A 27421-nucleotide genomic window follows, 5' to 3' on the forward strand; every position below is an offset into this window, starting at 1 on the left:
ATAGCCGTCTGTCCTTTTGCCTGTAACAGTGGAATCGCTGTCACTAATGTGATTGGACAGTGGGGCAGCATCTGCTCCCTTTTCTGACGCCCCTGTGGAAGTCTTGGCTGTTTACTGCCACTGTTTCAAGTGTTCAAGTTGTTGAGTCTTGCTGTGGTTGATGCTGGTTAGAGTCAAGTTGCTGGGGGCAGGGTCAGGAGGGTGTTGACCGGCGGTTTGTTATGTCGTGGTGATCTGTGACGTCCTAACGACCGCCTGCAGAGATGTGTGGCCTTGTTTCTTTTTTTTGTGCTTCGGGCTGAATCTGCAGCATCTCCTCAAAAAAGTCACGTGTCAGCTCCTTTTAAGAAATAATACACCCTGTGCGTGACGACGGGTCGAGCCTTATTTTCAGCACTATCATTAAAAGCATGGTGTCCCTATTTGCTGGGTATAGAAGATTTTATGCCGCATCACTCTAAACCAGACTCCCATTAATTTAGTAAATATTTAATGAGAAATCCAAAAACCTCATATCTCAGTTTTTTTTATATTTAGCTTCTTTTTTCTTTTTTTTTTTTTGCATATTTACATAACATAATCCATTATACTGTATGAACTAGTCCAGAATACTTAATATCACACATATATTGACAATCGACTTTCCACTTTTCCTGCAGGCGCAGTGTGTGGCTCTTGTGGACTGTAACGGATTGGCAAAAAGCACTCCTTTCCCCTTGACTACTCAGCGGAACGGTGAGTTCAGATCTGTGATATTTCTGGCATATAGCTGGCACTCATACACAATGAGACTTAGAGGCGCAACAGCGGGATTCCTACATGACCAACATTTCAGACCAATCCTTGTATGGAGAACAAAAAAAAATCACAAGAAAGACATTATACTGAAGAGGTTTTTGTTGTTGCAGACAACCCGTTCCTGGTGGTCCTCTTTGATCCACAGAATCTTGTTATGACATTGATATCTTTTATGCAAAACAAATTCAGTATTCATCTGAGTTGCAGTGCACCGACTACATGACTCTGTCAACCCTGGAGTCACTCCAGTGGCCGATGTGCCAAATGAGGACTAACGTTACCTCGTTGAGAAATGAAGAGGGCTCATATTCCGTACCAGACAGGGTTCATAAACAGTGGTGTAACTTATACAAGCACCTGATGCCAACTCGCATCACCCGTAGTGCTCACCTTTACATAGGAGTGAATACATGCAGTTTTTGCTCCCTTCCTTTCTTCCTTTTGTTCTCTGAGGACTTTGAGGGGTACAATTCATATCTCTGCTCCAGTGTGGCTATTTTTAGAATGGCTGAAATATCAGGGGATCCTCAGCTCTTCCTCCGTCTCTTTTTGTCTCTTTTTGCCTCTCTTTGCCTGTCTCCTCCACTTACCCCCATTCGATTGAATCTCAGAACCGTTGCTCTGCTGTCTATTTTAGGCCATGTAAATACATTTATGTACAGAAAATACAGTGTGTACCTTTGTCCCTCTGTCCCTTCATGTTGTGGTGACTCATTCAGTCAAGACGAAGATCACTTTACTCATCACTGGGAGTACTACTCAGCCTGTGAAAATGGTTATATAATATCTTTTATGGCTCTAGAGGAGCTTTCTAAAGTCTGAAAACAATAACTCGGATGATGTTGTAGTGATGTCATCAGGTCTGTTACGGCATGAGGTTGAGATTTAAAATTTTGAAACCTGAAAACCTTTGATATGACCTTTGAATATGATTGTAGAGTTGGAAAAAATCAGTAAGGGAAGGTATCTAACGAAAGATACCATGGAGTTTCATTATGGGAAGTGTAGGATCTGCTTTTGGAGCTTGAGCTAGAGGCTAAAAGTGAAAATATCTCGGCATCTTCTGAATCAGATTTGACCTTCATTTTTTTTATTTTGTCCCTCAACTTTATTGAAGTGCAACACTCCATCACTCGCGCACCCCTTCTATTTTTCTTTTCTGTTTGTTGTGGCATGGAGCAGTTGTTGTTTGTAGAGAGCCAGGGACAGCTCAGATGCTTACTGACAAGAGGAGACATTTACCGCCCTCCTTGCACTCTTCTTAAATAGTCTCCATTTTCCTGCTGGGTGCCAGGGGGAAGGAACTGTCAGGTAGAGAAGAAGGGCCGCCTTGAGAGGATGCTGATCGCTGCATGTTGCTACATGGGGGCTGTGCTCAGTGGCGCTCAGGTGATCGCACCATGTTGTCGATGTCTTTGTTAGGACTCTTTGTTTTTTCATTCCTCCCAATTAAAGGTGGAAAAATTATACAGAAAGGCTTAAAACGATGTTGTCAGCACTGCCTGTCTGTGTATCACACTCAGTGCCGCAATCTTCACTTCTGTAGGATGTAGACACTCCTAAACCACAGACAGCATGACCAGCATTAGCCTCTGTATTAGCCTCAAACACACACACACACACACAAACACAGCACTTGGCCATGTAAGCACATATTTGTTTGCTTACATCGTCAAACTGCAAAACAGCCCTTTGCATGCACACATGCGGGCCAAAGCTGCTGTTAATTTCTATTAGTCGTCATGCTGGATTTTTAGCCAGTGTCCTGTTCTCTATGTGTGTGTTCATGGCAGCAACCTTCCTGTAGCCTATGTGGTTAGAAATACAACCTGTGGCATCCTGCCCTCCTGCCTCCACCTCACCTCCATTATTGTAATGAATATTAAGCGCAGTGTTGGCAAGATTCATCCAGCCACAGTGTGCTGTGTTGCTGCAGGGTAGTAGAGTAAGATGGGCATTTGAGAAGCTTGTGACGCTGGCGTTGTATATTTTTATCACCAAATTCTCATACTGATTTAAATTTGCTTTTGTGGCTTTTACTGGAAGGCAAAGTTTTTGAGATAAAACACTATAAATCCACTGTAAAACATCATGTAAGCATCCCCAAGTACATTTTACATCATGTCATTGTTGCAGGTTACACTGATGACTATATGACACGACATAAAACAGTTACAGGTCCCCACAGTGTGATGAAAGATGAGAGCTCTGCAATTATACACACCTTTTGTCATTTTTTTCTGCATGTTGCGTCAAAGGTATCTGCCTCTGATGATTTAACCATCATACCACCAGGAACTGGGCCAGCAATATTTCATTGGTGTCATGTCATTTGTTTGTGCGTCTAAGCAGTGCACCAATAAGTGTGGGAACTGCTGGAAGGGTGTGTTTTGGTGCTGCAGCTGGGATTTATAATTTAGGATTGTGTGAGGCGACTCTCCGTTCTCCAGAGGATACGTGGCTTGTCTATTTTTGATGGAAGCTGCACAGAGCAGATCGAGCTGGGCAGGAAGTCAGACACAGGAATCATATAGAGAATGTGGTCAGTTTTTAAAATGAAATACCGTGAGCAGACTCCCAGTCATATATCAACGTTAAACACAATTAAAACGGATAAAAAGAGAAACAGTTTAACTATGTAGCCTACTTACCAATGGTAGAAGCACAAACATCAAGGAAAAATGACCAAATCAGCAAAATCAGAGCAAGTCAACAGGCGAAATGCTCTGTGTTGTGTATAAAGCTGAGAGAAGGTCTGCGTGGTCGGTAAGTCAGAATCATGATTTGAGTTTATCTCGTTGCTTTTTTCCTGTATGAAGACAGGCACATTGACAAACACGGACACGCAGAGACATGAAAGCACATGCACACACATACATGTATTTACCGGATGTATCTACACATATCAGGAACGTATCGTGAAGGTTTTATGAAGCAAACAGGGGCTTTGCTGAAATTTCAGGCTTCCCCTCGGCTCAGGCATTTCAAGCTGGGGCATTTTAAAATGCTGCAGAGCAATCATCAGCTTATATACTGAATACCTCGGCTAACCCTCCGGACAGTAATATAGAGATTCTGTTAAAATTTTGATAGCAAACCTGCTGGGCTGACCCACATTAGTGAAGGACCATTAAAACTGCTCTCCACATTACTGAAGCCTTTATTGAGTTCCAGCCCCCAGAAATGATTAAAGGAATTAAATAATTTTCAATGACAAATGATTTTGCCCTCTGCTCTGTAATTGTTATATATTTGCCAATTAATGATGACCTGCAATTAATGTCCCATACACGGGGCTTTCGGAGTCGAGGCAGTGTGCATGACGCAAATTGGAGCAAGGCTTTTAAAGTACCTTTTTTACTACATGAGTTGTGTATAGTACACTAACTAACTTCCCATTATTTCCAGAACACCTGCATGCACATGTCCCTTTCACCTCATGCAGCACGTTTGCCTCACAGCTCTCCCTCTCGCCTCAAAGTTTGCAAACTTCTGTCCCACACCAGTCGGAAGGGGCTCTGACCCTTCTGGCACTGGCTCGGTGTAACAGATGGTCATGTGTTTTTAGGTTCCCAAATTACAAACAGAAAGCAAGTGTGGTCTTCATTGTTCAGCTCGCATATAAGATTGATGGACTCTGGAAAATGTCCCCAGGAGTTCAGGCAATGCCAGCAAGGTTACAGGAAAATAGGAAATGTTGTCACATTTTCGGCTGATGCCCTCTCACAGAGCAGCTTGTGAGGTGTGTGTGATACTAATCATCCAGCAAAGTGGAAGCAGCAGATTCAAAGTCGAAGCGAAGCCGCGATGGAGTTTGATTGGTAGAAAAGAGACATGAATGACTTAATTTGGCTTCTGTACAAACATCTCTCTAACATCTCTCCTCTTCTCATAATCTCATCCTCATTAATCATTTCCCTCTAATGTTGCTTTTGGAAAGCTGCTGGTTTTGTCTCTTGAGCACAGTCGTGGTCTAATGTGAGAATCAACATCACCGTCCTGAAATGTCTTAAAATAAACCCAGCGTTATGTTTTCATAGAATTATGTTACCGCATTTTGCCTTCTCTCTCTTCAGATGCTCCACCACCATATGTTCAGTACGGTCCAGTAGTCAGAGTGCCTCACAGCTCTGTTTCACACTGATTAGCATGTATTTATATGTGAAGAGTCCATCTGGAGAGTACCTGCGTTCTTTCACACTCTGTTGATTTATTTCTCACTTTCTCTCACAGCTCCCCTCGCTAGCTGTCGTAGAAAAGTATACATGTGCATGTACACCGGTTTCCATCCGTGCCTTTGACCAGACAGGAGACGGATGGATCTGGTATCCAAGCCCCCATTTGTTTTGGAACCTGGAAGTGGAAGCGGTGAACAGATGTGAAAACAATGTAGTCACTGAGGCGAAGCCGTAACAGAGGCTGCTATCACTGATAGTGTAGATTCGACCCAGCAGAGTCAGTCTGCTTACTGTCTCGGTGACATCTGTTTTAAACTGTACAAACTACAGATGGGACTTGCTGCATCTGGAACAGTGATTAAACTTCATATTACTTCAATGGCAGGCTTTTGTTTACGTGTCTTCACTGCAGCATCATGTCTGTGTATTACCTGGATAAATGCTTGGGCCTGGATGTTATTATGTGGTGCTGACATGTTGTGTACATAGGCTTTAGTGGGATTATACACTTGTGGTATTTTGATGAAGTGACGAGCAGAGTGTGCAGTAGTGCCTGATATGTAGCTGGATTTCTGAGGCCCATACCACTGGCAGTAGTTTCAAGATAAAGTGAACAATATTCCAATTTTAATTTTTAACACAAATGCAGAACATTTTTTTAATAGCATCTCTTAAAGTTTAATTATTGAAGAATTGACCTTTTGCTAAACCTCTCCCCAAACACCAATTGTCTGATCATAGCTGAGCTAATGCAACAAGGCCTGTTCAGCTTTGGATGTCTCCACATGCTGACGTGGTGTGCATGTGGCTGTACTAAGAAAGATTCTTGTCATATAAAGAGTATGGAGGGTGGTGTTTTTAGTTTTTTTTATCACCTTTTCAAAACCAAAACTGCAGTAAAAGCACTTGCAGAACTTACAGCTAAATTGCAAGCAGTTTATTGAGTGTAAGCAAACCATTAGCATGCTCGACTAACTGGCCTGCTGCAGAAGTCACGCTAACAGACCAAAGAGCGTATCAGTAGCTAACTACTGTGGATTATTTTGTGGTGTTACCGGGTATGATAGAAAATGCCTGGTTCAGTTTACACTGTATTTGTTTTAAACTGAATCAGATGGACACAGGCCAAAATTTCTTTCCTTTATCTGGTGTGGACATGAGCTGCTCCATATCACAATGATAAACACGCACACGTTCATGTACATGCAAGTTCACGTCGACTTTCAGCAGAACGTGTTGTTGTCATTTAACGCCAGCTCGACAAGGCGACTGCAGATGGGTCTACCTCAGATCAGCCCTGATCTGATCTGACATCCAATTCTCTCAATGATTACGCACACAGGCGCACAAATAAAACAGTGCTGTGCTACTTATGGAGGCAGCACACATTCATAGAAATTCATCACACGTCTACGTTAGTTATCCGTCTTTGTAAGTGCACAGAGAGATTGGGCTCACAGAGTTACACACACATACACACACACACACACACACACATTTGAAAATTGTGCACTGAAATTCATATACAGTCACTGAATAATAGCAAACAGCCTTTCAGCTAACAGAGACCATACACGAAATATCTCATCGTCTTTCTACAGATGAAATAGACTGTTTCCGTCAGGCTCATCACTGCCTGATTGCCTTTAATTCTACTTTAGTATCATGTGTTAAACACAAATGAACAAGGATATTCACTTGCATTTAGTGTTTACGTCCACTTTGCACTGTATCCTGGAATCTGAAAACATATAAACTCTACACAAAACATGGGAAAGTAGTTACTGGAGAACCTCCGCACATCAGTTAATAGACAGACTTGGAACAGCAAATCTTTGGTTCAGTGTTTTTTCTTTTATAGCAACCCTTTTTTAGTAGAAATATGTAGTTAATTGTAATTTTTTGGGCCTCTGAGTAGTTAAGGATAAAGCGTGACTGAATATGCCTGAAATGCTCTTGTTCTTTAGAAATCACTGGAGACTTCTGGTTGTTGAAGCAAATAAAAAAACAGGTTTGAACACAAAATTACACAAAACACAAATTCACATAGAGCCCAGTCAAACATGCATAATTCTCAGTGCAGTCAGTGTGTGTGGCAGAAAGCACAGTACTACAGTATGAAAGCGTATTATGTAAAAGGATCTGTGATATTATATAAAGATATGAATGGTCTTTGCATTATCATTGTTAGGTAACACGAGGAGCCTCTTGGGCCTTTACTCATGACCAGCTCTGTTTGTGTGTGTGTGTGTGTGTGGTAAGTAAGGACAACTTTGTATGAGCGAGTTTTTTATTCTTCTGTTCATCGAAGTTTTTCACCATCACTTTGGTGTCGAAGGTGAAAATTCCTCGTTGGTTGTGTTCGATTCAAACAATATAAATATTGTTAAATTAAAAGAAGCAATTTAGCAGCCGCAGTGGCCTCCAGTCACCACAGATAGCTTTATTTACACACATGTTTGTACTTTGCCCCTTTAATCAGCCACCATACCAAGTCAAATCAGATTATTTTGGTCTAAATCAATTTCCTTTACAACCTCGCTGCTGTCGCCACCATAACTGAACCCCCCTTAAAGGACAGAAAGGCTGTGATTTGATCTTCCTCACCTTGATCAGATTACACACTGGAATTAGTATAATTACAACTGTCGCTGATTAATGGGCAAGCTATAATTAGTTCTCTGGATATAGGGAGACTATAAGTGTTTGTGATGAAGAAAGAATGGTTATGTGTGTGTACAGCTCTGTAGATGTGCACTCTCATGTTTGTGTGTGTGTGTGTGTGCAAGCGACACTGTTTGGTTTTTAAGTGGAATTGGCTCAGGCCTAGAAAATAATAATACTCGACTTATTATCACTGAAATCATCAGAGAATCAGTGTTAAACATCAGAAGAAAATGGTGCATACACCAGAGTGAAAGAGCTGGAAAGCCATCTTCAAACCTCTTTTATTAACTTTACTCAAATGATACACAGGAGTGTAACTCACACAGACATTTTGGCCTGAGCTTGCATCAGTGTGCAATAACTTCACTGTCAGTCTTATTAACTTTTCAGGCCTATCTACTGAATCAATCATCATGCATTACAGTCAGCTGTTCACACGGAGATTGACACTTCTGGCAGAGCTCTACACGTAATACCTCAGTCAAATTGCTGTAGACAATCAAATCAGAAATACATAGAAGGAAGTTCAAAAGTAGGGTTGCTAAAGGTGAATGCTGGTGAGATTCAGTCAAAGGTAGAGATGAAAAGAATATTTTTAACTGTGCTTTGAATGTAGTCAGTTAAGGAAGATTTCTTCAGCTGTATGAGGCATAGAAACAAAGTGTTAATGTTTGTTTATGTTTATCAGTTGGCAGAAAGCTACCAGATGACCTGAGAGGCCAGTAGGGTTCATATGGTAAAAACACAGCCAGAAAGGATGAGAGGAGAGCAGAATTTTGACACTGTAACGCACCGAGAAATAGTCCAACCTGCTGGAAATAGAAGCAGAGACAAGTTATAATTTATGTCACACTTGAACATGACTCTTGACAGGGTTGAACAACAATAACACACTTAGTAGCCTACAATTTTGACATTACATACCTAAGTGTATGATTCAGAGTTACACAAGCATGCTGCTTTCCAGAAGGAATATATATATATATATATATATATAATCTAGAGAAGTGTGGAAACCCTGCTTGTGAGATCGCTGCTGTGTTTCTAAGATGATAGTCGACAAACAGGATCTATGAAAGAAATGTAGTGTAGTAAGTGAGGTAAATGTGTTTGTCTACTGAATAGTAACAAATGATGATCTTGGAAATCAAAATAGAAGAATAGAAGAATAGATGAATAGATGAGTACTTAGTCTAATGATGAAGCCAAATGTACACTGTTCTAAAGCAGAAATAAAGCTTCTCCCAGTATATATCAATAACACGCTTCAGTAAAACAAACTGAAACTGACTGTGTTTTAAAAATCGACTCTATTCTGTATATTAGTTCTACAAAAATGGTGAGTGAGAGCATTTCCTGTTTGGGGTTACACATGTGTTACAACGTGTGTATTTCCTAGCATGTTCAAGTCCACGTTCGCCACTCTGCACTCTTCCTTTTCCCAAACATTTGCATTGTTGTTGGTTGTTTGATGGATAGAGGCTCGTCAGTTGAATTTGACGACGTGCTCATCCTTAGAGCAGTTCGTGGATGATTGATTCTGAGGTGGGAGTAAGTGTTTTTTGTAGCTGCGTGCACCTATCTACATGCAAATCTTACACACAGTGTCATTAAGGTTTGCTGGCTGTCATTTGTCATGTGCTACACAGCAACTTTGCTGTCAAATGGCAGCTGTTTCATTCACACAAGTGACCAACTTGCTTGCATCTTTTCATCCATCTCTAACCTGAAGTGGAGAGGTCGTGTGACTGTAATGAAAATGACTTATTACAGGATTACACCCTGACCCTAGTTAAGTAGTTACAGTACAGAGCAGCAGGGTTACCCATGAACCCCTGGAATGTACTGTATATTCTGGCCTAAGTGGGCTTTAGAAAGCATTTTGCAATCACTGATGATGACAAATTCTGAGATTTCCACTTTCCATTTAAATGAATCGCTGAGTACTCCCTGCCTCACTGAGGGAGCAGTCAATACAAACAAGATGGATAGTATGGAGCTGCTCTCAGAGTAGTGGAGGAAGGGGAGAAAGGGAGCGATAAGAGATTGAACTGCAGGATTTCAAATATTAATAGTGATGGAGTGTATATCAGACATTGTGCATGCATGAGCTATTTGTGGGCACTCCAGGTTTTCAACAGCCTTAGCACCCCCTACCGCCACACAGCAAACCTCTCAGTCAGTAAGCAAGAGTAGCCAAGCAGAATGGAAGAGCAGGAGAGTGGACCGGACGACTGAAATAGATTACATAGATGCTACAGCCACCTCTGGTTCAGGGCTGTAGTGGTAAACCCTATCCACGTCCTAATGACATATCAGCAATGTGCCTCTGTACTGTCTCAAAAACTGTCCCAAATGTAGTGTGATCTACAGTCTGAGCTCTTTATTATGTAAGTTAATGTTTGAAGTATACGATAACAAATTATGTGATTGAACAAAAGTGCAATTGTGTAAATTAATGGTAGAACGTAGTGTAACAGTAGCACTTCAGTGTGGTCATGTACACACAGCAGAATACATCCTTCACAGTTTGCTAACATTAGCTTACATTAGCCACCATAAGCTACTAGTCGTAGCACTCCAAGTGATGCTGTAGCTGCAAAACCAGGAGTGGGAAATGATGTATGAATTTAGCTTTTATTTTGAAAGAACAAGAATATGTTACAATATCGCCGCAAAACTGTGTCTCCTTTAAGTCCAGTTGCACAAACGTCCACCTCAGTGTTGTTGTTGTTTTCCTTTGCTTTTTAGGTGGTAGATGTGGGTTTGAAAAAAAAAGAGAAAGAAAATGAAAGCACTTTTTTTTTCAGTTTTAGCCACCTTAGACGTAGGTTGGCAGGGAAAAGCCCGGCCTAACACCACGGCAGATTGCTCTCCATAGGTGATGTTGAAACACAGAGTGCCTCAAACCACATGATTCACCGTCCGCCCTGTTTCTCTGACACAGACGCACACTGCCTGCTGCAATACTGCTGCTGTTGGTTTGAAAACAGACTCTCCAGTGAAATGTACTCGCATTGCCCAGTTTTATAGTTGAGATAGCTAAATATTTCTGAGCCAGTAATCATCATGGGCAAAACAAGCAACAAAAGGGTGACACAGAGAAATAAACAAGGATCAAAGGGTCTATAGAAATGCTTTAGAAATATTTGCTTCACCTTGATGAGAGTTTATATATATATATATATATATATATATATAAAAACTGGATGAAATACAAGGACAAAGAATCACGACTGGAAGTTTTACAAAGGGACAAAGTGTACAAATTCAACTTGAGGCTTGCAAAGTAATACAGTGTTTGGAACTTTAAAAACAGAATAATCAATCTGTGACTGAAACAATCAAAGTGAAAGCTTGGATGAAAACAAGCACAGCTGAGAAAACCTTTTAAACGCTCTACAGCTCCATCTGCAGCCTTGCGTAAGGATTCATTTGTTGTGTGTGTGTGTGTGTGTGTGTGTGTGTGTCCTGTTGGATCCATTCAGTGAATTACGTTCGTGATGTGCAGCGATGCCGCGTTCTCCCTGCAGCAGCGGGCGCTTCCAGCACGACTGCGTCATGGCATGAGTTTGCTGTCACATTTTTCTGAAATGATCTCCTTTATATAAGAGTTGAAATAAGTGGCATGGCGATGCCAAATCGACATACTGCCACACACATGCACACGCATATTTCCAAATGCTCCAGCTGGTCGGCTGGCACCGAAGTCAGAGCCATACTGCTCGGACAAGACGGTCACCAATATGTCAGGTCTTTAATGCGAAATTTCATTATTTTCTGATAAATATTCACCTTTTGTCGCATTTTTCTCTGTTTTTTTGATGGTGGCGTGGTTTCTATCGTTGCTGTTATCGCAAGTAGCTAACTTGAATTAAAGCATCCCAAGTGCACAGATGTATCGTATTCTTCCATTCAATGATCAGTGGGGTTGTGATGTGCACTTGGGCGTCGACATTTCTGCGCACATGCAACGCAGCAGCTCTTCGACGGTGTGACCGTGTCGCTGTTAAGCTGCATGCTGTTCACGCATACTGCCATTGCGAGGTTTCTTCAGGCCTTGTGAAGTTCGCCGATAAAATTAGCACAGCAAATTAGCACTGATGAGTCACTCATTATCAGCTTTGTATATGTTGGCAGGAGATGGGTTGTTGTGGGATGCTTTGCTTGCTCAGGTCTCCCATTTACAGTAAAGCAAATGCTGTAAGCAAAGAAAATGTATGTGTGAAATTTCAGTTTGTTTTCATGCTGAACAGAAGGTATGTGGTCATGATTATTTTCCGCAAGTTTACTCCATTCGTCGAACGCAAAGCGGAGACATTGATAAAAAGCTGCTGACTTCAGGAGAAACATGATTGTTTTCAGTTCCTGTTAAGATGTTTGTTTGTTTTGGTAAAGACTATTTCCAGTTTATATAAGATATAATAAAGCTGACTTGCACTGAATCAAAAAGAAAAAAAAAATACACGCAGCTTCTCTGTTATGGTTCGGAGTGTCATTCTGGAAGTGCTGCATGAAGGTTTGGACAGGATTTCAAACAACAGCAGCAGAGGCATTCCTCATCTACAAAGCTTCCCTGGAATGGAAGCAAACACAGCGGTGCAACTATTTTGTTACTCGAAGCAGCTCTGCTCACTGTGCTGGTTGCGGTTATCATTTATTGAAACTTGCTCCTGTAGTTTATTTGTTCGTGTCATTCCACACTTGCGGTGCTGCACATTAGGAAATTGTGCAGGGGACAGGGGCCTGCAGGGCACATTTCTACCCAGAGCCCACTTGGTTACAATAAACAAAGATCGAGATGAGTCAGGCTCCACGTAGCTTCATAAAAAATGCCTTCATCAGCCCTGTTAGTGATATTGCAGACTGGCTCAAGACGCCCCTGTGAAAACATTACCACTTTTATCCAGATTTCAGTGTCAGGAGCAGATTGACCTTGAGAGGAAACAGCTTAAGTAGCTTAAATAAGAACATTTCCTTAGCTCTCTCTCTCTCTCTCTGCAAGAGAAACATTTGGCTGTTTTTTATTTAGCAATTACAGATTGGCAGAGCATTCTCCTTCCCCTTGCCACTCTACTTTTCTTGTCTCACTTTAAAACATATATACTGTACTCTACTAAATGCCGTGATGTAGCTGAATGCCAAGCCATTTGTGACTGCTCAGTCAATATATGAAAAATTGATGTGATAGAATGACAAATGGCCTCTTCTTGAATGTTGCATGCGGGAAACGACAGATTTTTGCTGGCATGTTTTAGTGCACTTCTAAGCAGTCAGATGACATTATGTACCGATGGTTGAGTGTTGATGTAAACACAGACATAATACATATATAACAGCGGAGTAGATCTGACTTTGACCTTGCAAACCCTCACCGGGAAGGTTTCTGTGAGCAAGCTGCATTCCTCCTCTTTTCTTTGCAGGGAATCACCTCTGCGCCCCCTCCGAACACTGTGGATATGACTGCATTTTCTGTCTTGTTCTCTCCCTCCTGCCCCCATTTTTGCATCTTCCCTGGGGCCAGCGCTGGTGTGTTTTTGTCTGTGCATTGCTCCATGTTATATGCAGTGAACATCATTACCTTGATGCCTTTTTGGGTGAAAGAGGAATCGAGAGAGGTTAAAAATAAGCGCCAACGTCCCGGAGTGAGCCATTATCATTAAGGCAAGAGCTATGCTGCGGATGGGTGCCGTCAGAGGCCCTGGGTGAGCAGTAACAAGAACCACAACAACAAAAAACAGCCTTGGCAGCCCATGACCTCACTGTCTGTTCATGTCAAAAATGCTGCTGCCAACGGTCTGTTTGCATCTGCTCGCTTCTGCCACTGCCCACCTTTTAGATGTTACTTTGTCCCACTATGTCATTTCATTTTAACTCCACTACGTACCCCTCTCTCTCTCTCACCCTATTGTAATTACAAGCGCTGTGAGTGTGTGTGTGTGAGTGCATATATATATATATCATGGCTACTTTTCTGGCCTGAGGACATTTATGCTACAAATCATACCTTGTTCAGCTGGTCAGCATTTTAGCATTTTAACTACACTTTGTTTGTTTTACGCTTCTCTTTCCCTCTGTGTCTCTTTTTCTATTGTGTAATAATTACAGCGTGAGTGTGACCCATTCCCGTGTTAGGAAACTAGTTATATAAACACAGCCTAGAGCATTTTACCACACCAGTGCCGGCCTGTGACCAGCTACAGTGTACTGCATGTACAGATAGTGCAACCTCTATGTCAGTTTTCATTCAGATTTGAGCCTAAGTTAATGAACGAGTGCACACGAAATGCAGACTTATTTTGCTCATTGACGTATTTTGACAATAGAGCGAGTGCGTGCTTTGCGAGTGAAGCTTTCTTTTCGTTGCCTCAGTAAAGGTGAATCTGACGCAAAATAAATGTGACCCAGAAGGTCAAGGCTTGCTAAAAAAGAATTGTTCGTGCGTGTGTCAGGAGAGAACAGAACATTGTGTCATTGAAGTCCACTCAAGTTCAATGACAGCAAATTTACCCATAATGCCTTGTAACACATCAGAGAGCGTCTCTCTGGGCTCCAAATTACCTCTCGCATCTGCTGCTGCTCTGTGCCAGGAATACCCTGACACCACACACACACACACACACACACACACAATTATACCCACACACATACACATGAACACCAAAAGCCAAGAGACGGCCTGTTTGAATTGATTAGACTCATAATTGAAGTGATGATGTGCTTAAACAGAGATGATGGACGAAGTTTCTCTAAGTGATTATTCTGTCAATCCAGTGAATCTGGCTCGCATGCAAATTTCTACGTGTTTATCATTGGAGTCAGTATGATGTCGTGTGCACTGTGAAAGGTGGACACATAATAATATATAGTATTATTTACTGTATAGCAACTCATGAACATGTAGCAAGATATGAGAAGTCAGGGCCAGATCACTTTGAGCCAAAGCAGAGCTCTTGACTGTAGGTGAGTCCAGAAACGTGCTAGGTGCTGCTCAGGAAACGGTTTGCATTTTTCTCTGACGTTCTAATGTGTTGTTTCCTGTGGGCGCTGAAGCGTCCATGCCTAACAAAAGAATTTGGAGCAAATGGGGCGGATCTCCAGACACTGATAAGAAAGTCCGACTTCTCCATTGCAGCTTTAATGTAGCTTTTAGTTTGCAATTTGCAACTTTTGAAACATTTGTATCGAGCAGGCTCCATTAAAGACGATGATGGGTTGGGTTTCAGTGTGGGTGCCTTGATTTCAAGAAACACAGCAATAAAAATATAAGCATTATTGTTGTTCTATTTTCACATGGCACCTTCACTCTAATTTCGAGAAAACCTGTTGTGGAAACTCTGTGATAGAAAGTGTACGTGTGCGTTGGCCTTCATGGTGGACAATACCAAGAGCGCTGAACCTCAAGCTCCAGCAGCTTCTCAGCTCCCTGCTTTTAAAGGTGAAATCATTTGAAATTAAAGCTGTGGCAAGTGCAGCTGGAAAGGGGAAACACTGCATTTTCCTACTCCGCAAGCCTGATTTGACATCTGAATATGCTGCTGAGTGTGAAAACTCCTTCAGGCACTTGGTGAGAGGTTTCAAGACATGAAAAATAAACAAAAGCATCATCATCATCGTCTGACATCAGACGCCTCACCAAAGAGAAGCAGTGCCAGCCATCGCAGAGGTTGGTGTGATGTGTGTGTTAAATAATGTAATATGACCAGGGACACCGCCAAGGGGTGTGCGGGGAGGCGGGGCAAGGCCACCCTAATACAGTTGCAATGTCAATACAATCACAAGTGTTTGTAATGACAAGTGATCGCATCATGCACGAGGATGCACATGCAGGCGGGTGACGCAACACACATCCCTGCTGCAGGTTTCACACTGTTCCGCTTACCGACTGCGGTGTCGGCAAAACTCAGAGAAACACAGTAATGCACCGACAAAGTCAGAGAAGAAGACTGGAAGCTAGCAAACGTGCTGTAGATGTTAACGATGAATGGTTTAAAACGTTACCAGAATCGGCTCTGCAAGTGCTGTTTGTCAGCCCCTGAGGAGACAGCGTGTTCTGGTGAGTAACAGCTGAACGTGAACATGGCACCACAGGGCACCTTCAGTCCAGCTCTCCCCAGTTTAGGAACCATCAGGTTTCGGTATTTTGTTGTTGCCACTTTTTCAACATTGTGATGTGGCTCGTCTCTTGAAATCTCTGGTAACATCATCCTTTTAGCAACCTACAGTTTTTTGTCTTGCATTTAAGTGGCCTGTTTGTTTGGTCATTGAACCCAACGGTAGGCTCTGTAAGTCTTCTCATGATCTAATTGCACCTGCTTTCCAGTCCCTCTCTTTCATAGTAAACAGAAGCAAAAAGGTCACAAGAATAAGAACTCAGTGAATTGCTTTTCAGCTTCTTCACCTTACCCTTGCTGCATCAACAAAGCACTCACTTTCACATTTAAATGTGCTCCTGTAGTGCCATTTCCACTCTATCATAAGCAGTCTGGCTCATTGTCTTCACTGTTTGTCTGCCCCCTCATTCTCTCTATTTCTGTCTCTGCTTTACCTTGAATGACCTAATGGGCAAATGACATTGAAACCCTCTTGAGTCAGCAGGTTTGTATCACATTGAATCATTAGTCCTCCAGTCCAGTGAATAGCTTTCCACCAAAGCAGATGAAAATGCCTTACAGTTATTAACGTTACAGTAATGCAGCATGCGTAATAATACAGCAAAATATAACAGGCAAGAAAAATACCGTTAATAAGGGAAAATCATATCACAGGCTAAATCAACAGGGATTAAATCAATAAATAAAAGGAGAGAATAGTTGGATAATAACACTTGGATATTGTCTCTCAGCAGTTTTTTTTTTAAGTGTACTTTAAAAGTGGCCATTAGGGATGCAGTACTGGCAGAAATCTGTTCGGTCCTTCCATCAGAGGCATGTTCGTTACCAAACTAAAATAGTAACCCTTATGTAACCGTGGCCTTTGCCTGGTGAAAGGAGATGTCAAATGCAGTTCTGCAGTGTATTGGCTTAAAATCTTTCTCATAGAACAACCAAACAACCAGAGCACAAAGGATGAGAGCATTTTGGCCGGTGAAGGTCTTGTTTATTTATTAAAATATTATCCTCCGAGTAACATGAAGAGAGACTAAGTGTGACATGTTGAATGGTGTTAAGTTTGATTCCAAGAAGTTGTTCCCAGTTTGAATAATGTGTTTAGTTAGAAGGCGCAGCACTGACATCATACTGTCATTTCTTTCCCCTGAATGTTCTGACAGTGATTCATTGGTACGTCGAGTATTTTGTGAGTGATTCTGCAGAACTCCTTGTTTGAAGGCCCCTTTTCCTGTTAGAAGAGTTACTGCTGCCTTTTGTCTTTTTTGGAAACTGCAGTTTTCAAGAAAAATAAATAAAATACAGACATGCACAACCCCTACTCCACAAAAGTTGGCATGCTTTGTAAAAGGTAAATAAAAACAGAACACATCATTTGCAGATAAACTGTGTTTACTGACAGCAGTTTAGGAAGTGTTCCTGAGCCCAATCATGTGTTCACAAAGTGGTGAACCCGCTCCATCAACCTGTTTACCTGTGGAATGATCCAAACAGGTGTTTTTGGAGCGGGCCACAACTTTCCCGGTCTTTAGTTGCTCCTGTTCCAACTTCTTAGAAACGTGTTGCTGCATCAAATTTAGAATAAGCAGATATTTACAAAAATCAATGAAGATGATGAGGTCAATATTGTCTTTGTACTATTTGTTTTCAATTAAATATATAGCCAATACGATTAGCAAATTATCACACTCTGTTTTATGTATGTTTTTACACAGCGTCCCAGCTCTTTTGAAATCAGGGTTGTATACAAATAGCCAGCATCCAGTGAGCAAGGCACACCAGCTTTGTTCATTGGTACATAGTAGGGCAGGCCTAAGGCACGAGCCATTCCCCACAGCTTGTGTTTTAACAAGGCAGCGTACTTCATCCTCTTTACAGCCAGCCATGCATTTATCTAAAGAGGACTTCACTTAGGATACAATTACATACACTCACACCTGATACAGTACATACACTCACAGCTGGTGGAGCCATAGTCTTCCGCTGTCAGTCACAGGGAGCAAAACATTCAATAATTTAAGTCTTAAACATACAGCGCTAAAAGGTCGCAATCATGTTCGCGTTGGCATGTGTCAGGCAGATAGAAAGAGAAAGAGAGGAAAAAACAAAGAGGGGAGAATGAAGGCGTGGGGGGAAGGGAGGCCTGACAGAGGGATGGAGGCTGGAGCGCCACAGGCACATCTGCCCATGCCCTGCTTCCCCCTCTGTGGTTTTCTGGCCTGGCACATTCACACCAACAGCAACAACACCCAGGAGGCTGTCGCCTCTTATCGTTGCTTTCCCAAGACCTTTCTTTCAGGAGTGTGATTCAGCTTGTGTTCCTCAAATGTTTGGTTTTGTTTCCTCGTTCTGCTCCACATCAACTCAAGGGAACTGTCCAGTGTCCAAACCAGTGTTGGGCACACTCATTGTAGCAGTTTGATGGTTAAACAGGCCTTAATTGTTAGTCGTGTTTCCATCAAGGTGCTTTTATAATATTTTTTAAAATATTGCATTTAAAAAGTTGATGGAAACGGCAAAATTAGAAAAAAAAATTCTACTTCACAAAAAACATTTTTACGCTGATTTGAAGTGATTTTTGCCTTTTTCGAAAAATTGTTAATGTGCTAAATAGGAGATGGAATCATCTTTGACAAATAAGTTTTAACTAAGTGGATAAAACTCACTACCGATCAGCTGTTTCCACTACAAAACCCACAGAAGAAGAAGAAGCTGTTCCAGCTGTTGTCATCTTGCAGATATTCCCATAATGCTCTTCGTCTTCATAATCTTCGTCTCCGGACAGCGTGAAACACGGCCAATACCAAATGACGAAAAGAGCAGATAGAAAGTGCCCAAACGATGCAAATTTCTTCAGAACTCTCTCTCCATTTTTCTCTCAACAAGGCAAATTCATGTTTCTTCTACTCTGTTTATTATAGCCATGCATAATCCTATATCTTATACTGCTACCGCTTTGTGCAGCCTAGTTTATTCGCTCCAAACCAGTTTATGGAAACCTGCCGAATTTGCATTTGTTTTTTCTTTTTTGCGGCATTTTAGAATTTAGTTTAAAATTCGCTTGACAATAGATGGAAACATGGATAGTCTCATCTCAGTGGTTATAATCCTGGAAGGAGGACACTGTTGTTGAACTAACTACTACAACTGTCTGGTAGCTTTGCCATTATTTCCACAGATCTAACTTCCTTTATTCCCTAGAGTGTAACATGTACAAGTGTTGATGCTTTTTAAGTATGAATGTAATGTAATTCTGTGTTGAGCTGTGCAATATGGCCTAAATCTCCTTCCGATATAACTCATTTCATGTTCAGATAATGATACAATATAGCACATTTTCTGTAAATCGGGTGAATAAATAGTTTAGTTTAGACTTTTCATACCTAAAATACGTCCATGCGACAGAAGGTACGATGTTGTTGATCATGTTGCTCACTCTCCTCCATGTTTGTTCTTTTCCTGCCTGAACCCGTATCATACAGAAGAACGCAAAACGTTGCACAAAGCAAATGAAAGATATTGTTGTGAAGAGTGTGATTTGCAACACAATGAAATAACCAGTAGCCGTAATAGAAAGGCGGTTTTCTATCGAAATGGTATAAATCATCATATCGCACCACCTTATTTCCAGGAAATGGTCGGCCGCAGTGCCTGTGAAAAAAGCACATCCATTTACTGGACATAAGCTCCCACTTCTTTGGAGCGACATTTGTCCAAGGCAATTCATCTGGGATTACCCGATGAAGGCCGTGATTATAATAAAAGATTATCTTGTAAGTGTACATTTTTCCGTTTGTGCGTCAGGCCCACTTTTATCCTGCACGTGTCCTCCAACTGGCTGCTTCCGTAGCGAAGTCACTGCCTTTTCCATCCGTCAGTTTTTCCATCTCACCTGGAAATTCTGCACTTCTCCTTTTAATTGATTTTACAGACGAACTAAGACATGCCATTTTACAAGGTGAAACCCATGAAAGAGGCTACAGAATCTCTTAAGATCATTTATTGGAAATTGAATGGAACACTTGTGTCTTGCATGTGTGTATGTGTGTGTATATGCATGCTACAAGAACGAGCCTTACCAATAAAGACAGGCCTTAGTGATTAAGGTTCTCATTTTACCAGGTGCAAGCTTTAGTCCACATCACTGAATACCCTGACTTAATGTTGTGTCATTTTATACATGCACACTGTACAGCACACACACAGAAATGTGAACAAAACATGTCGTGGCCTACTTTTCAAGCAACTCAGTTCTATGTAATCCTATCTGCGACCAGTGAATTGAGGTGTGGGAAAGCCTGAACCGCCATTGTGCGACAGAACTGCTGAAAGAAAAGGAGGTTGGAGAGGTTCTGCAGGCTCCATCTTGGGAGTGGCTGATTAGCTTGAACGCCACATTCCTGCTCAGTGAGAACCCAGTGTCGGAGGAACATGTCCAGTTATGCAAACATGCATAAACACACAAACACGCATTCACACATTCCCACGTAATTACAGTCAGACTAATTCTCAAGCATTTTGCCCTTACACAGACACGCACAAGACCGCCGTTCACTCCTCGGCTCCCTGAGAACGTAATGAGGGCTCAGGTGGCAGTGCTGGGTGCTTGCTCTGGGCGGTGGCAATGCAGATGTTACCTGGTGGCTCTACGCCTTCCTCTGGGTGTGTGTGTGTTTGTGTTTGTGTTTGCGGGCCAGCTGTGATGGCCAGCTGCCCACTTACCAAGGCCTTGGCAACTCCCCAGATGGTTGACCCAGATAGACACAGCAAGAGAGGAGAGGAACACACACACACACACACACACACTCTTTGATACTCATGCACACTCTGACGTACACCTGCGTGGGCACCCTTCACACAGAGATGCTCGTGTAGTCCCATCAGAGCAGGTGAGGGAGGAAAGTAAGAGTTTTTATGGCTTTATTTTTGGGATGACCTCAAACTTTCCCGATGCAGCACATTTTCATCAGAATGTAGCTCTTTGCTGTTAAAAGGTGTGCTACACAGCAGTAATTGGAAATTTTGAGTTCGTTCAGTGACTTTTAAGTCTTGCAACAGTTTGCATATTGCATGACGTCCAGCGTTGCATGCAGGGTTAGACAGTGGTGGTTGCCCAGCGCCCAGTCCGAGGCAAACATAGTTGGTTGCATTGAACTGTTCAACCAGGTTTGGAAAGTGCTGGTGGGTTCGGCAAGACTCCGGTGGGATGTTGAGCTGTGTACCAGACAAGGAATCACTTTGGAGTGAACATGATAAAGGATGAACCAGCTGACTGTCATTTTATACCTCCTGCTTTCACAATTGGCCCTTAATCAGTAGACCTACTGCTGAGAAAGGTTCAATGCAGCAGAATCAGCAATTTCACTTAAATAATGAAAAAGGTCGGTTCTCAGGTTTAGTCCTCCCCAAGCTCTAATAGTCAACGTGAGAAATAATATTCTGGATGGAAAAGTGAACAAAATTCATGGACTGAGCGGGCGTAAGAGGAAGGAAAATGAAATAAGGCAGAAGGAAGATCGCATTTTCATACGCTGCAGTTTTTTTTTTCATTGTAAAGTCATTGTTGTTGACATTGCTCAGCCCAGTTGTTTCCCCTCTGCCTCTGTGTAGATCTACCTGAGGAACAGATGTTGGCAGCTTTTATTCTGAGTATCCATTGAAAACAGCTAAACTACGCAGCCAATCAATGAAAAATAGCAAATGAAAAGTAGCAACAAGCGTTGGATGAGATCAGTTAAACTGCGCAGATTGTATTGAGTTGATTGCTGGTTGTTGAGTTGATAATGATTGTAATTTGCAAAAATAGAAACTCTTGAAATTACATATTTCTTAAATCATTGAGGAAAACATGAGTAATCTGCTCCCAGCAACCACTACCGCAGCTTCTGTTTTGAATTAAAATGACCACTGATTGGTTAGGGCAAAACAAACCCCCTTCCAACAAGAAAATTGAACTAGAGCTGCACAATTAATATTATTGAAATCGCAGTATGGCAAAGCAAAGGCGGGGGAAGGGTCTTCATTGCGGTAGTCTTGAGTAATCTCTGTGTAAAAAGGGCTAATGTCAAACAACTTCTTTTGTCCTTGAGGTAAGGGTGCTTTTGCTAATTGATGGGCATACTAAGCATCAGCCAGAGACTGCTGCAGTCCCTAACCTGTCGTGACCTCCCCACACTTCCCCCATTTCAACTGTGTAGGCACTAAAATTTCCTCTAAGTCTGAGGATGACCAGGCCCGCTCACCTTGATGTTTCCTTTGTGTATTCAAAGGTGTTTTTCTGCAGTCACATGTGTGTATGTGTGTGTGTGCGTGAGTGCAGTCATTATCCTCAATGTCACACCGCATTGCAGTGCAGTAAAACCCTTTTGAGTAAGTGTGTGTGTGTGTGTGTTATCGCCAGTCCAACAGTTTCAGGGCAGACTTTCGTCAGCTTGTATTTCTCCATTTGGTGGTTGTACTGAAATTAAAAGTGAGCTGATTATTGACTTGGTATTTTTTTTAGCATCTTCCACATTTCTTTAAGCGCATTTTTTTGTCCCATCCGTCTGCCTGAGTCTCATTTCTCTGTCCATCTCACTCCACCTCAGTACATCTGTCCTCGCCCTGTTAATTAAATACCCCTTTTTCCCATCCTTTTCCCTTCTGCACCCAGATCCATTTCTTTCCCTGTGACCTCAAGTCTTCCTCCTCCTCTCTGTAACACAGGAAATGGAAGGTTGTGCCATCAACAAGGGCACACAGCAGGGTAGAAAGATAAATTGGCCGAGAGGAGAGACTCATTCGTCATGAGAAAAAACGCTGACATCTGGGTTGTAACATATATAATGAAGAGGGGGTTAGGGACTATTAAAGGTGAGGAGAAATGTACCGTGGTTCAGCATGACAGGAAGCAGGTTAGAAATTCTGTTGTACATTATGAGCAACTAGCACATGCGAGCATGCAGGGATGCTGCCAGCCACGCTGTGTTTATCATCACGTCAACTTACTATTAAAACATCCGCCAGCATCCTTGAAAGAAAACACCACTCATTGTCAGATGCTCTGAAGTACAATGTCAGGTAATTTGTGTTGACATGTTCAGGCTCAGGTATGTGTCATGTTCACAGTCCACCTGGGAGTGTCTCAATTATTTGATTTATTTTATTTTTTTCTCACTAAATTGATCCCAAACCACATCCAGAGCCTCGCAGACCCACCTGCAACTGGAACGCGGAAATCCAACTTGGATTTTGTTTGTGTTTCCATGACAACATGCAAATCTTGTAGGATTTCCCTGAGATCGTTTTCAAAAATGTTGCTTGCAGCAGCTTGGCTGAGCCTGAGTTGACACGAGGAACAGCATGACAACTGAACTCAAAATCAAAATAGCTCAGCTTGATTGGGATTCAGGGGAGCAACTCCGGTTGTTCAAAGGAAACTCAAAGAAAGCTGGAGATGGGATGTGATGCCTTTTGTTATTGGTGCTCTGGACATGTGCCCAATGACATCCTCATTGGTTTATGAAATACAGTATAGGTTAACCCCTATGAAGCAGTGAGTTCATCACATCAGAGACCTGCAGTGTGATCCTAGACTGTGTGGTGTGAAGTCTGCTGCCCTTATCCCACCCTTACTTTATTACAGCTTGTTGGCTTTGCCCTTCAGGTGTATATCTTGCCAGAGGGGCTAACACAGAGCGGCCCATTGTTCTCCTCACGATTACGTCGCACATGCACGCGAAGCATAGACGTACACACACGCACACACCACTGATGGTCAAGGCCCAGCCAAAAACCCAAAGCCACAAGCAGTGGAGCAGATCAGTCCCAGGCAGAGAGCTGGAGGCTGGTTAAGGAGGGGACCACACCCAGCAGTGGGAGCTGATGGTAGGCTTGGGAACTAAAGGGAACTCCCATAGGAAGAATTAAGTCATTTCTATTTTCAGGCCGTCTTATTTAGAACAGAAGCAGGCTCCTGTTTAGAGAGACTAACAGGAAAATATAGCAGTGGGTAAATGATGTAAAATAAGCAATGGAGTTTCTAAAATAAGTGGATGATCAGATTTTTGGAAGCTTCTAAAAGTCACAAGCTTATTTTGGCAGTCTGGTGTGTTTATAGATAGTTCTTGGGTGGTTGTGAATATGTGTGTGTGTTTGGCTTTGTGTTCACTCAGTGTGAAGGCAACCCCTGTCGTGTTTGGCCTCGCTCTCAGTGACAGTGAATGGTGTTCGCATCCTCACAATATTTATGTTCCTCAGTGACCCCACATAGAAGACACTACAGCTTGGTGCTGTCTGGCAAATGGCCTACGGGTAGTATCTGCTCACATTTTGGCAGAAGAACCTCGCAAGTTTATTTATTCTTTGGAGTTTTCCCCTGTTTTCTTCCCTGATTTGGAAAGTCTGTATCACATGCGATGCAGTTTCTGTCACTGCTAACTCTCACTGTGGGTGAGGGTATAGAGGTCATGTGGCTCCTCTGATACACGTGGAGCCACCAGCTGCTTCTTCACCTGCCAGTGGGAAGCTTCATCAGGAGGTCATAACAAACATTAAGGTTTACTGTCGCCTGCAGTTTCCACCCACTTTTGCATTGCCCCAAACAGCCATAGGCGTCATTATTGCACTGTCAAGGACACAATCCCTCACTGGCTTCCCACACTGTTTCAGACAAGCCGGCAGCATCTGTGTCAGGGACCGCACTCAGTTCTCTGTACTGCTAAACCTTGAAATGTATCATTACCTGGGTTTCCATCTGAAGTGTAACCACATTTTTAGAAAATCAAGGGATCAACAGAAAGTGCAAATGATTCTTGTTTCCATCTACGACCTTCATGTGAGTTTTACAGTTGGTTCGTTGCAGCAGGTGGCACCAGTTCTCTTGTCAGAAAACCTTTGCAGAAGAAGAGGCTGCAACACGTTGATGTAAAAGATGTTAAAAGAGCGCCAGTCAAACTTCGAACGGTGGCAAAAAAAGTGGAAAACTTGATGGAAATATTACATTTCTATTTGTTTCATGTATTAGTGTGAGGGAGGTTATACCAGATCTATGTGGAGTGATGAGCTTCTTCTTCTTCTTCTTCTTCTTCTTCTTCTTCTTCTTCTTCTTCTTCTTCTTCTTCTTCTTCTTCTCCTCTCATAGTAGAAACAGCTGATCAGTCATGTAAATGAAATGTTCAGTATGTCCGAACTTATACATTTCCGTCTCCAATGAAGGTGGGAGTTTTGCAGTTTCCATCAACCTTTTCTAATGCAATACTTCAAAATGCACATGAAAATACATTGATGGAAACCCTTGTATATAAAATAAAACAGGACTAAACAAAATTAGAAATGTGTCGCCACTTCTAAGTGAATTCTTGCCACCACCTCAATGCTTACAGCAGTGAAATACGGAGTCTAATATGAACTTCTCAGAAATCTTCAAGTCAACACCACAAAATCCTTCCCTCAAAGCAGTGCACAGAACGTGCATCTGAATACGGAAGAGTACTATAGGGAGACCACAGAACCATGCTCGAAATACAGCCAAATGCCTGTGAAAACCATAGCCGTCACGTTTTACTACAATCCTCTCTGATAACCTGTTATAAAACGTCCTCGCAGTCGCTAACTCAGAGTTTATTGCATGCAGCATGTGGGTAGTTTTTTTGGCTTCTTATTTCTAAAGTGAAAACTGCCCGTACAGTGTGAAATTTTTAGAGCTCTGGCAGCCGTTCTAAAACCTTTTAGCTTTCATCTTAATGTGTACGGTATGTGATGAGAGTACTTGATGCATTCTCGTTTTCACCACAAAATTTGTCATTATTTTTTGCACATTCACACGTGGGAGCCTGGGCGGTGCATCCAGCCCTACAAAAGCTTTACTGTAGTGGACACAAACATTTCTCCACCATTTACAGGTTTGAACTTACTGTGGGTTCAAGGATGGAGCAGAGTAACATATGTGAGCACTTACTGCAGTATACTTGAAAATTGGATTGAAATATGCAAGCAAATGAAAAACACTCTCCATCCTCTGTGCACACGCTGTGTAATGTTTAATTATCTTATAGCAGTGCTGCCCTCTGCTGGACGTGTGTCGGTACGACATAAACACTGGGAGACTTTCAGAGGGTTGCATGGGGAAAGAACAGGACATGATCTACGTGATCTTGCTTCTCTCTACCTCCCATTTTTGCAAATACACACACACACACACACATTATAAATCACAGAATAACCTCACATGTGATTAAATGATGGATTAATTAAAATTGCATCCCTGTGTGTTTATGCGTGTGTGACCGAAAGCTAGGTCAGAGGGAGGGGTAGCATTTAATGGCTATTATGACCCCAGCTAGCCTGTTTATGTTTGTGTGTGTGTGTGTGTGTGTGTGTGTGGCTCGTGGTTACCGAGCCGTTGGCCTAGTTTTTGGCTAAAGACCGGGAGTCGAGGGTTACAGTCACGCACTCCTCTTATCATGCGCTGTTGACTGGATGTCTGTCTCTCTTTCGTAATCCTTTCCTTTCATAATCAACCTCTCTGACTTCATTTTTGTCCGGCCCAGTCTCAAACGGCTTTTCACTCCTCTGCTGATCACTTGCGCCAAGTTAAGCGAAGCCCCTGCATCTCTCTCCATCCACACTCTGCACCCCACTCCAGTCTTCAAAGACCTGAGGGGAGGTCAGCAGCTATTAGACGCTAATATGACCACCACACACATACACTGCTCTTAGTCTCAACTCCCAAAAGCTCTAAAAGGCTCTCCCCTTCTGTCTCTACTAATCTCTCACACACAATCTCCCTCTCCCTCGCTCCCTCTCTCTCTCTCTCTCTTGCCAAACTCTGTGCACAAGATGAGATTCAGTGAGTGTTGCTTTAGGAACGTGACTTCCTCACAAGGCAATGAAACTCCACTCCTGCCTGGACATTTTTCATCTGCCTTCACATTCAGGTATTCAGGCATCGCTGGACACGCTTATATCCACATGTTCAGGCCATAACTGCTTTGACATGCAGCTGAAATGCAATTCAGCTGCATGCAAATTTCTCGTTTTTTTTGCAAATTTCTCATTTTTTAAGGCCTTTTCTCAAAATTTCATCGGAGGGGCGGTTCTGAGGTTCGTGTGTTTGTACATTCTTCTCCAGATGTTCATCTTGTTAGTCTGTTTTTGCTTAGAAGTAGCTTGTTGGATGGAAGGCTTTCGGTTTGTGCTCACTAATTTTAATGGGGAATGCATATAAACACTAATGAGCATACTTTGGTGTTGCTGAAGGGCCTTGTTTGCTCATTGTGAAAGTAAGAACTCATCGCTTTAATGATGCTGCCGAACTTGACATCTCACTCTTTTTTAAAGTGTCTCCCCTTGCTGGCATTCAGCTGTACTGCATTACTACATCATGCTTCTGTGTATTAATAAATTTTTGTGTGGTAGTTGATCACAAGTTAGGAAGTGACATCTCTGAAGCCACGACTGGTAAACCATGATTCAGCTCATACAAGTCCACATCCCTGGAACGGGTGTATAAATTCAGATGAGAGGCTTTTGAAAGGCTTGAAAAAATTAAACTGCTGTTCTCACTGAGTCTATTTTTAGAGCTTTGTGCTTTTTAGTTGACTGTGAGTACATCTACCGTATGAACCAACAGATGGGCTCACCACAGTAGCCTGGATCGCTCGCCTGTGAAACTGTTTGAGAGATTGTTTT

The 27421-nt window shown here is 42.2% G+C and overlaps 1 protein-coding gene across 1 annotated transcript in view; it reads left to right on the plus strand.

Annotated features, from left to right (window-relative positions):
• The window catches only part of adarb1b (adenosine deaminase RNA specific B1b), a 110649-nt gene that overhangs the window by 38521 nt on the left and 44707 nt on the right, over positions 1 to 27421 (plus strand). The window contains exon 2 of the mRNA XM_041950771.1: positions 660 to 735. The gene's annotated coding sequence lies outside the window, so the exon portion shown is untranslated. The remainder of the gene's footprint in view (positions 1 to 659; positions 736 to 27421) is intronic.

The sequence above is a fragment of the Chelmon rostratus genome, chromosome 13 (assembly GCF_017976325.1).
Source record: "Chelmon rostratus isolate fCheRos1 chromosome 13, fCheRos1.pri, whole genome shotgun sequence".
Lineage (NCBI taxonomy): Eukaryota > Metazoa > Chordata > Actinopteri > Chaetodontiformes > Chaetodontidae > Chelmon > Chelmon rostratus.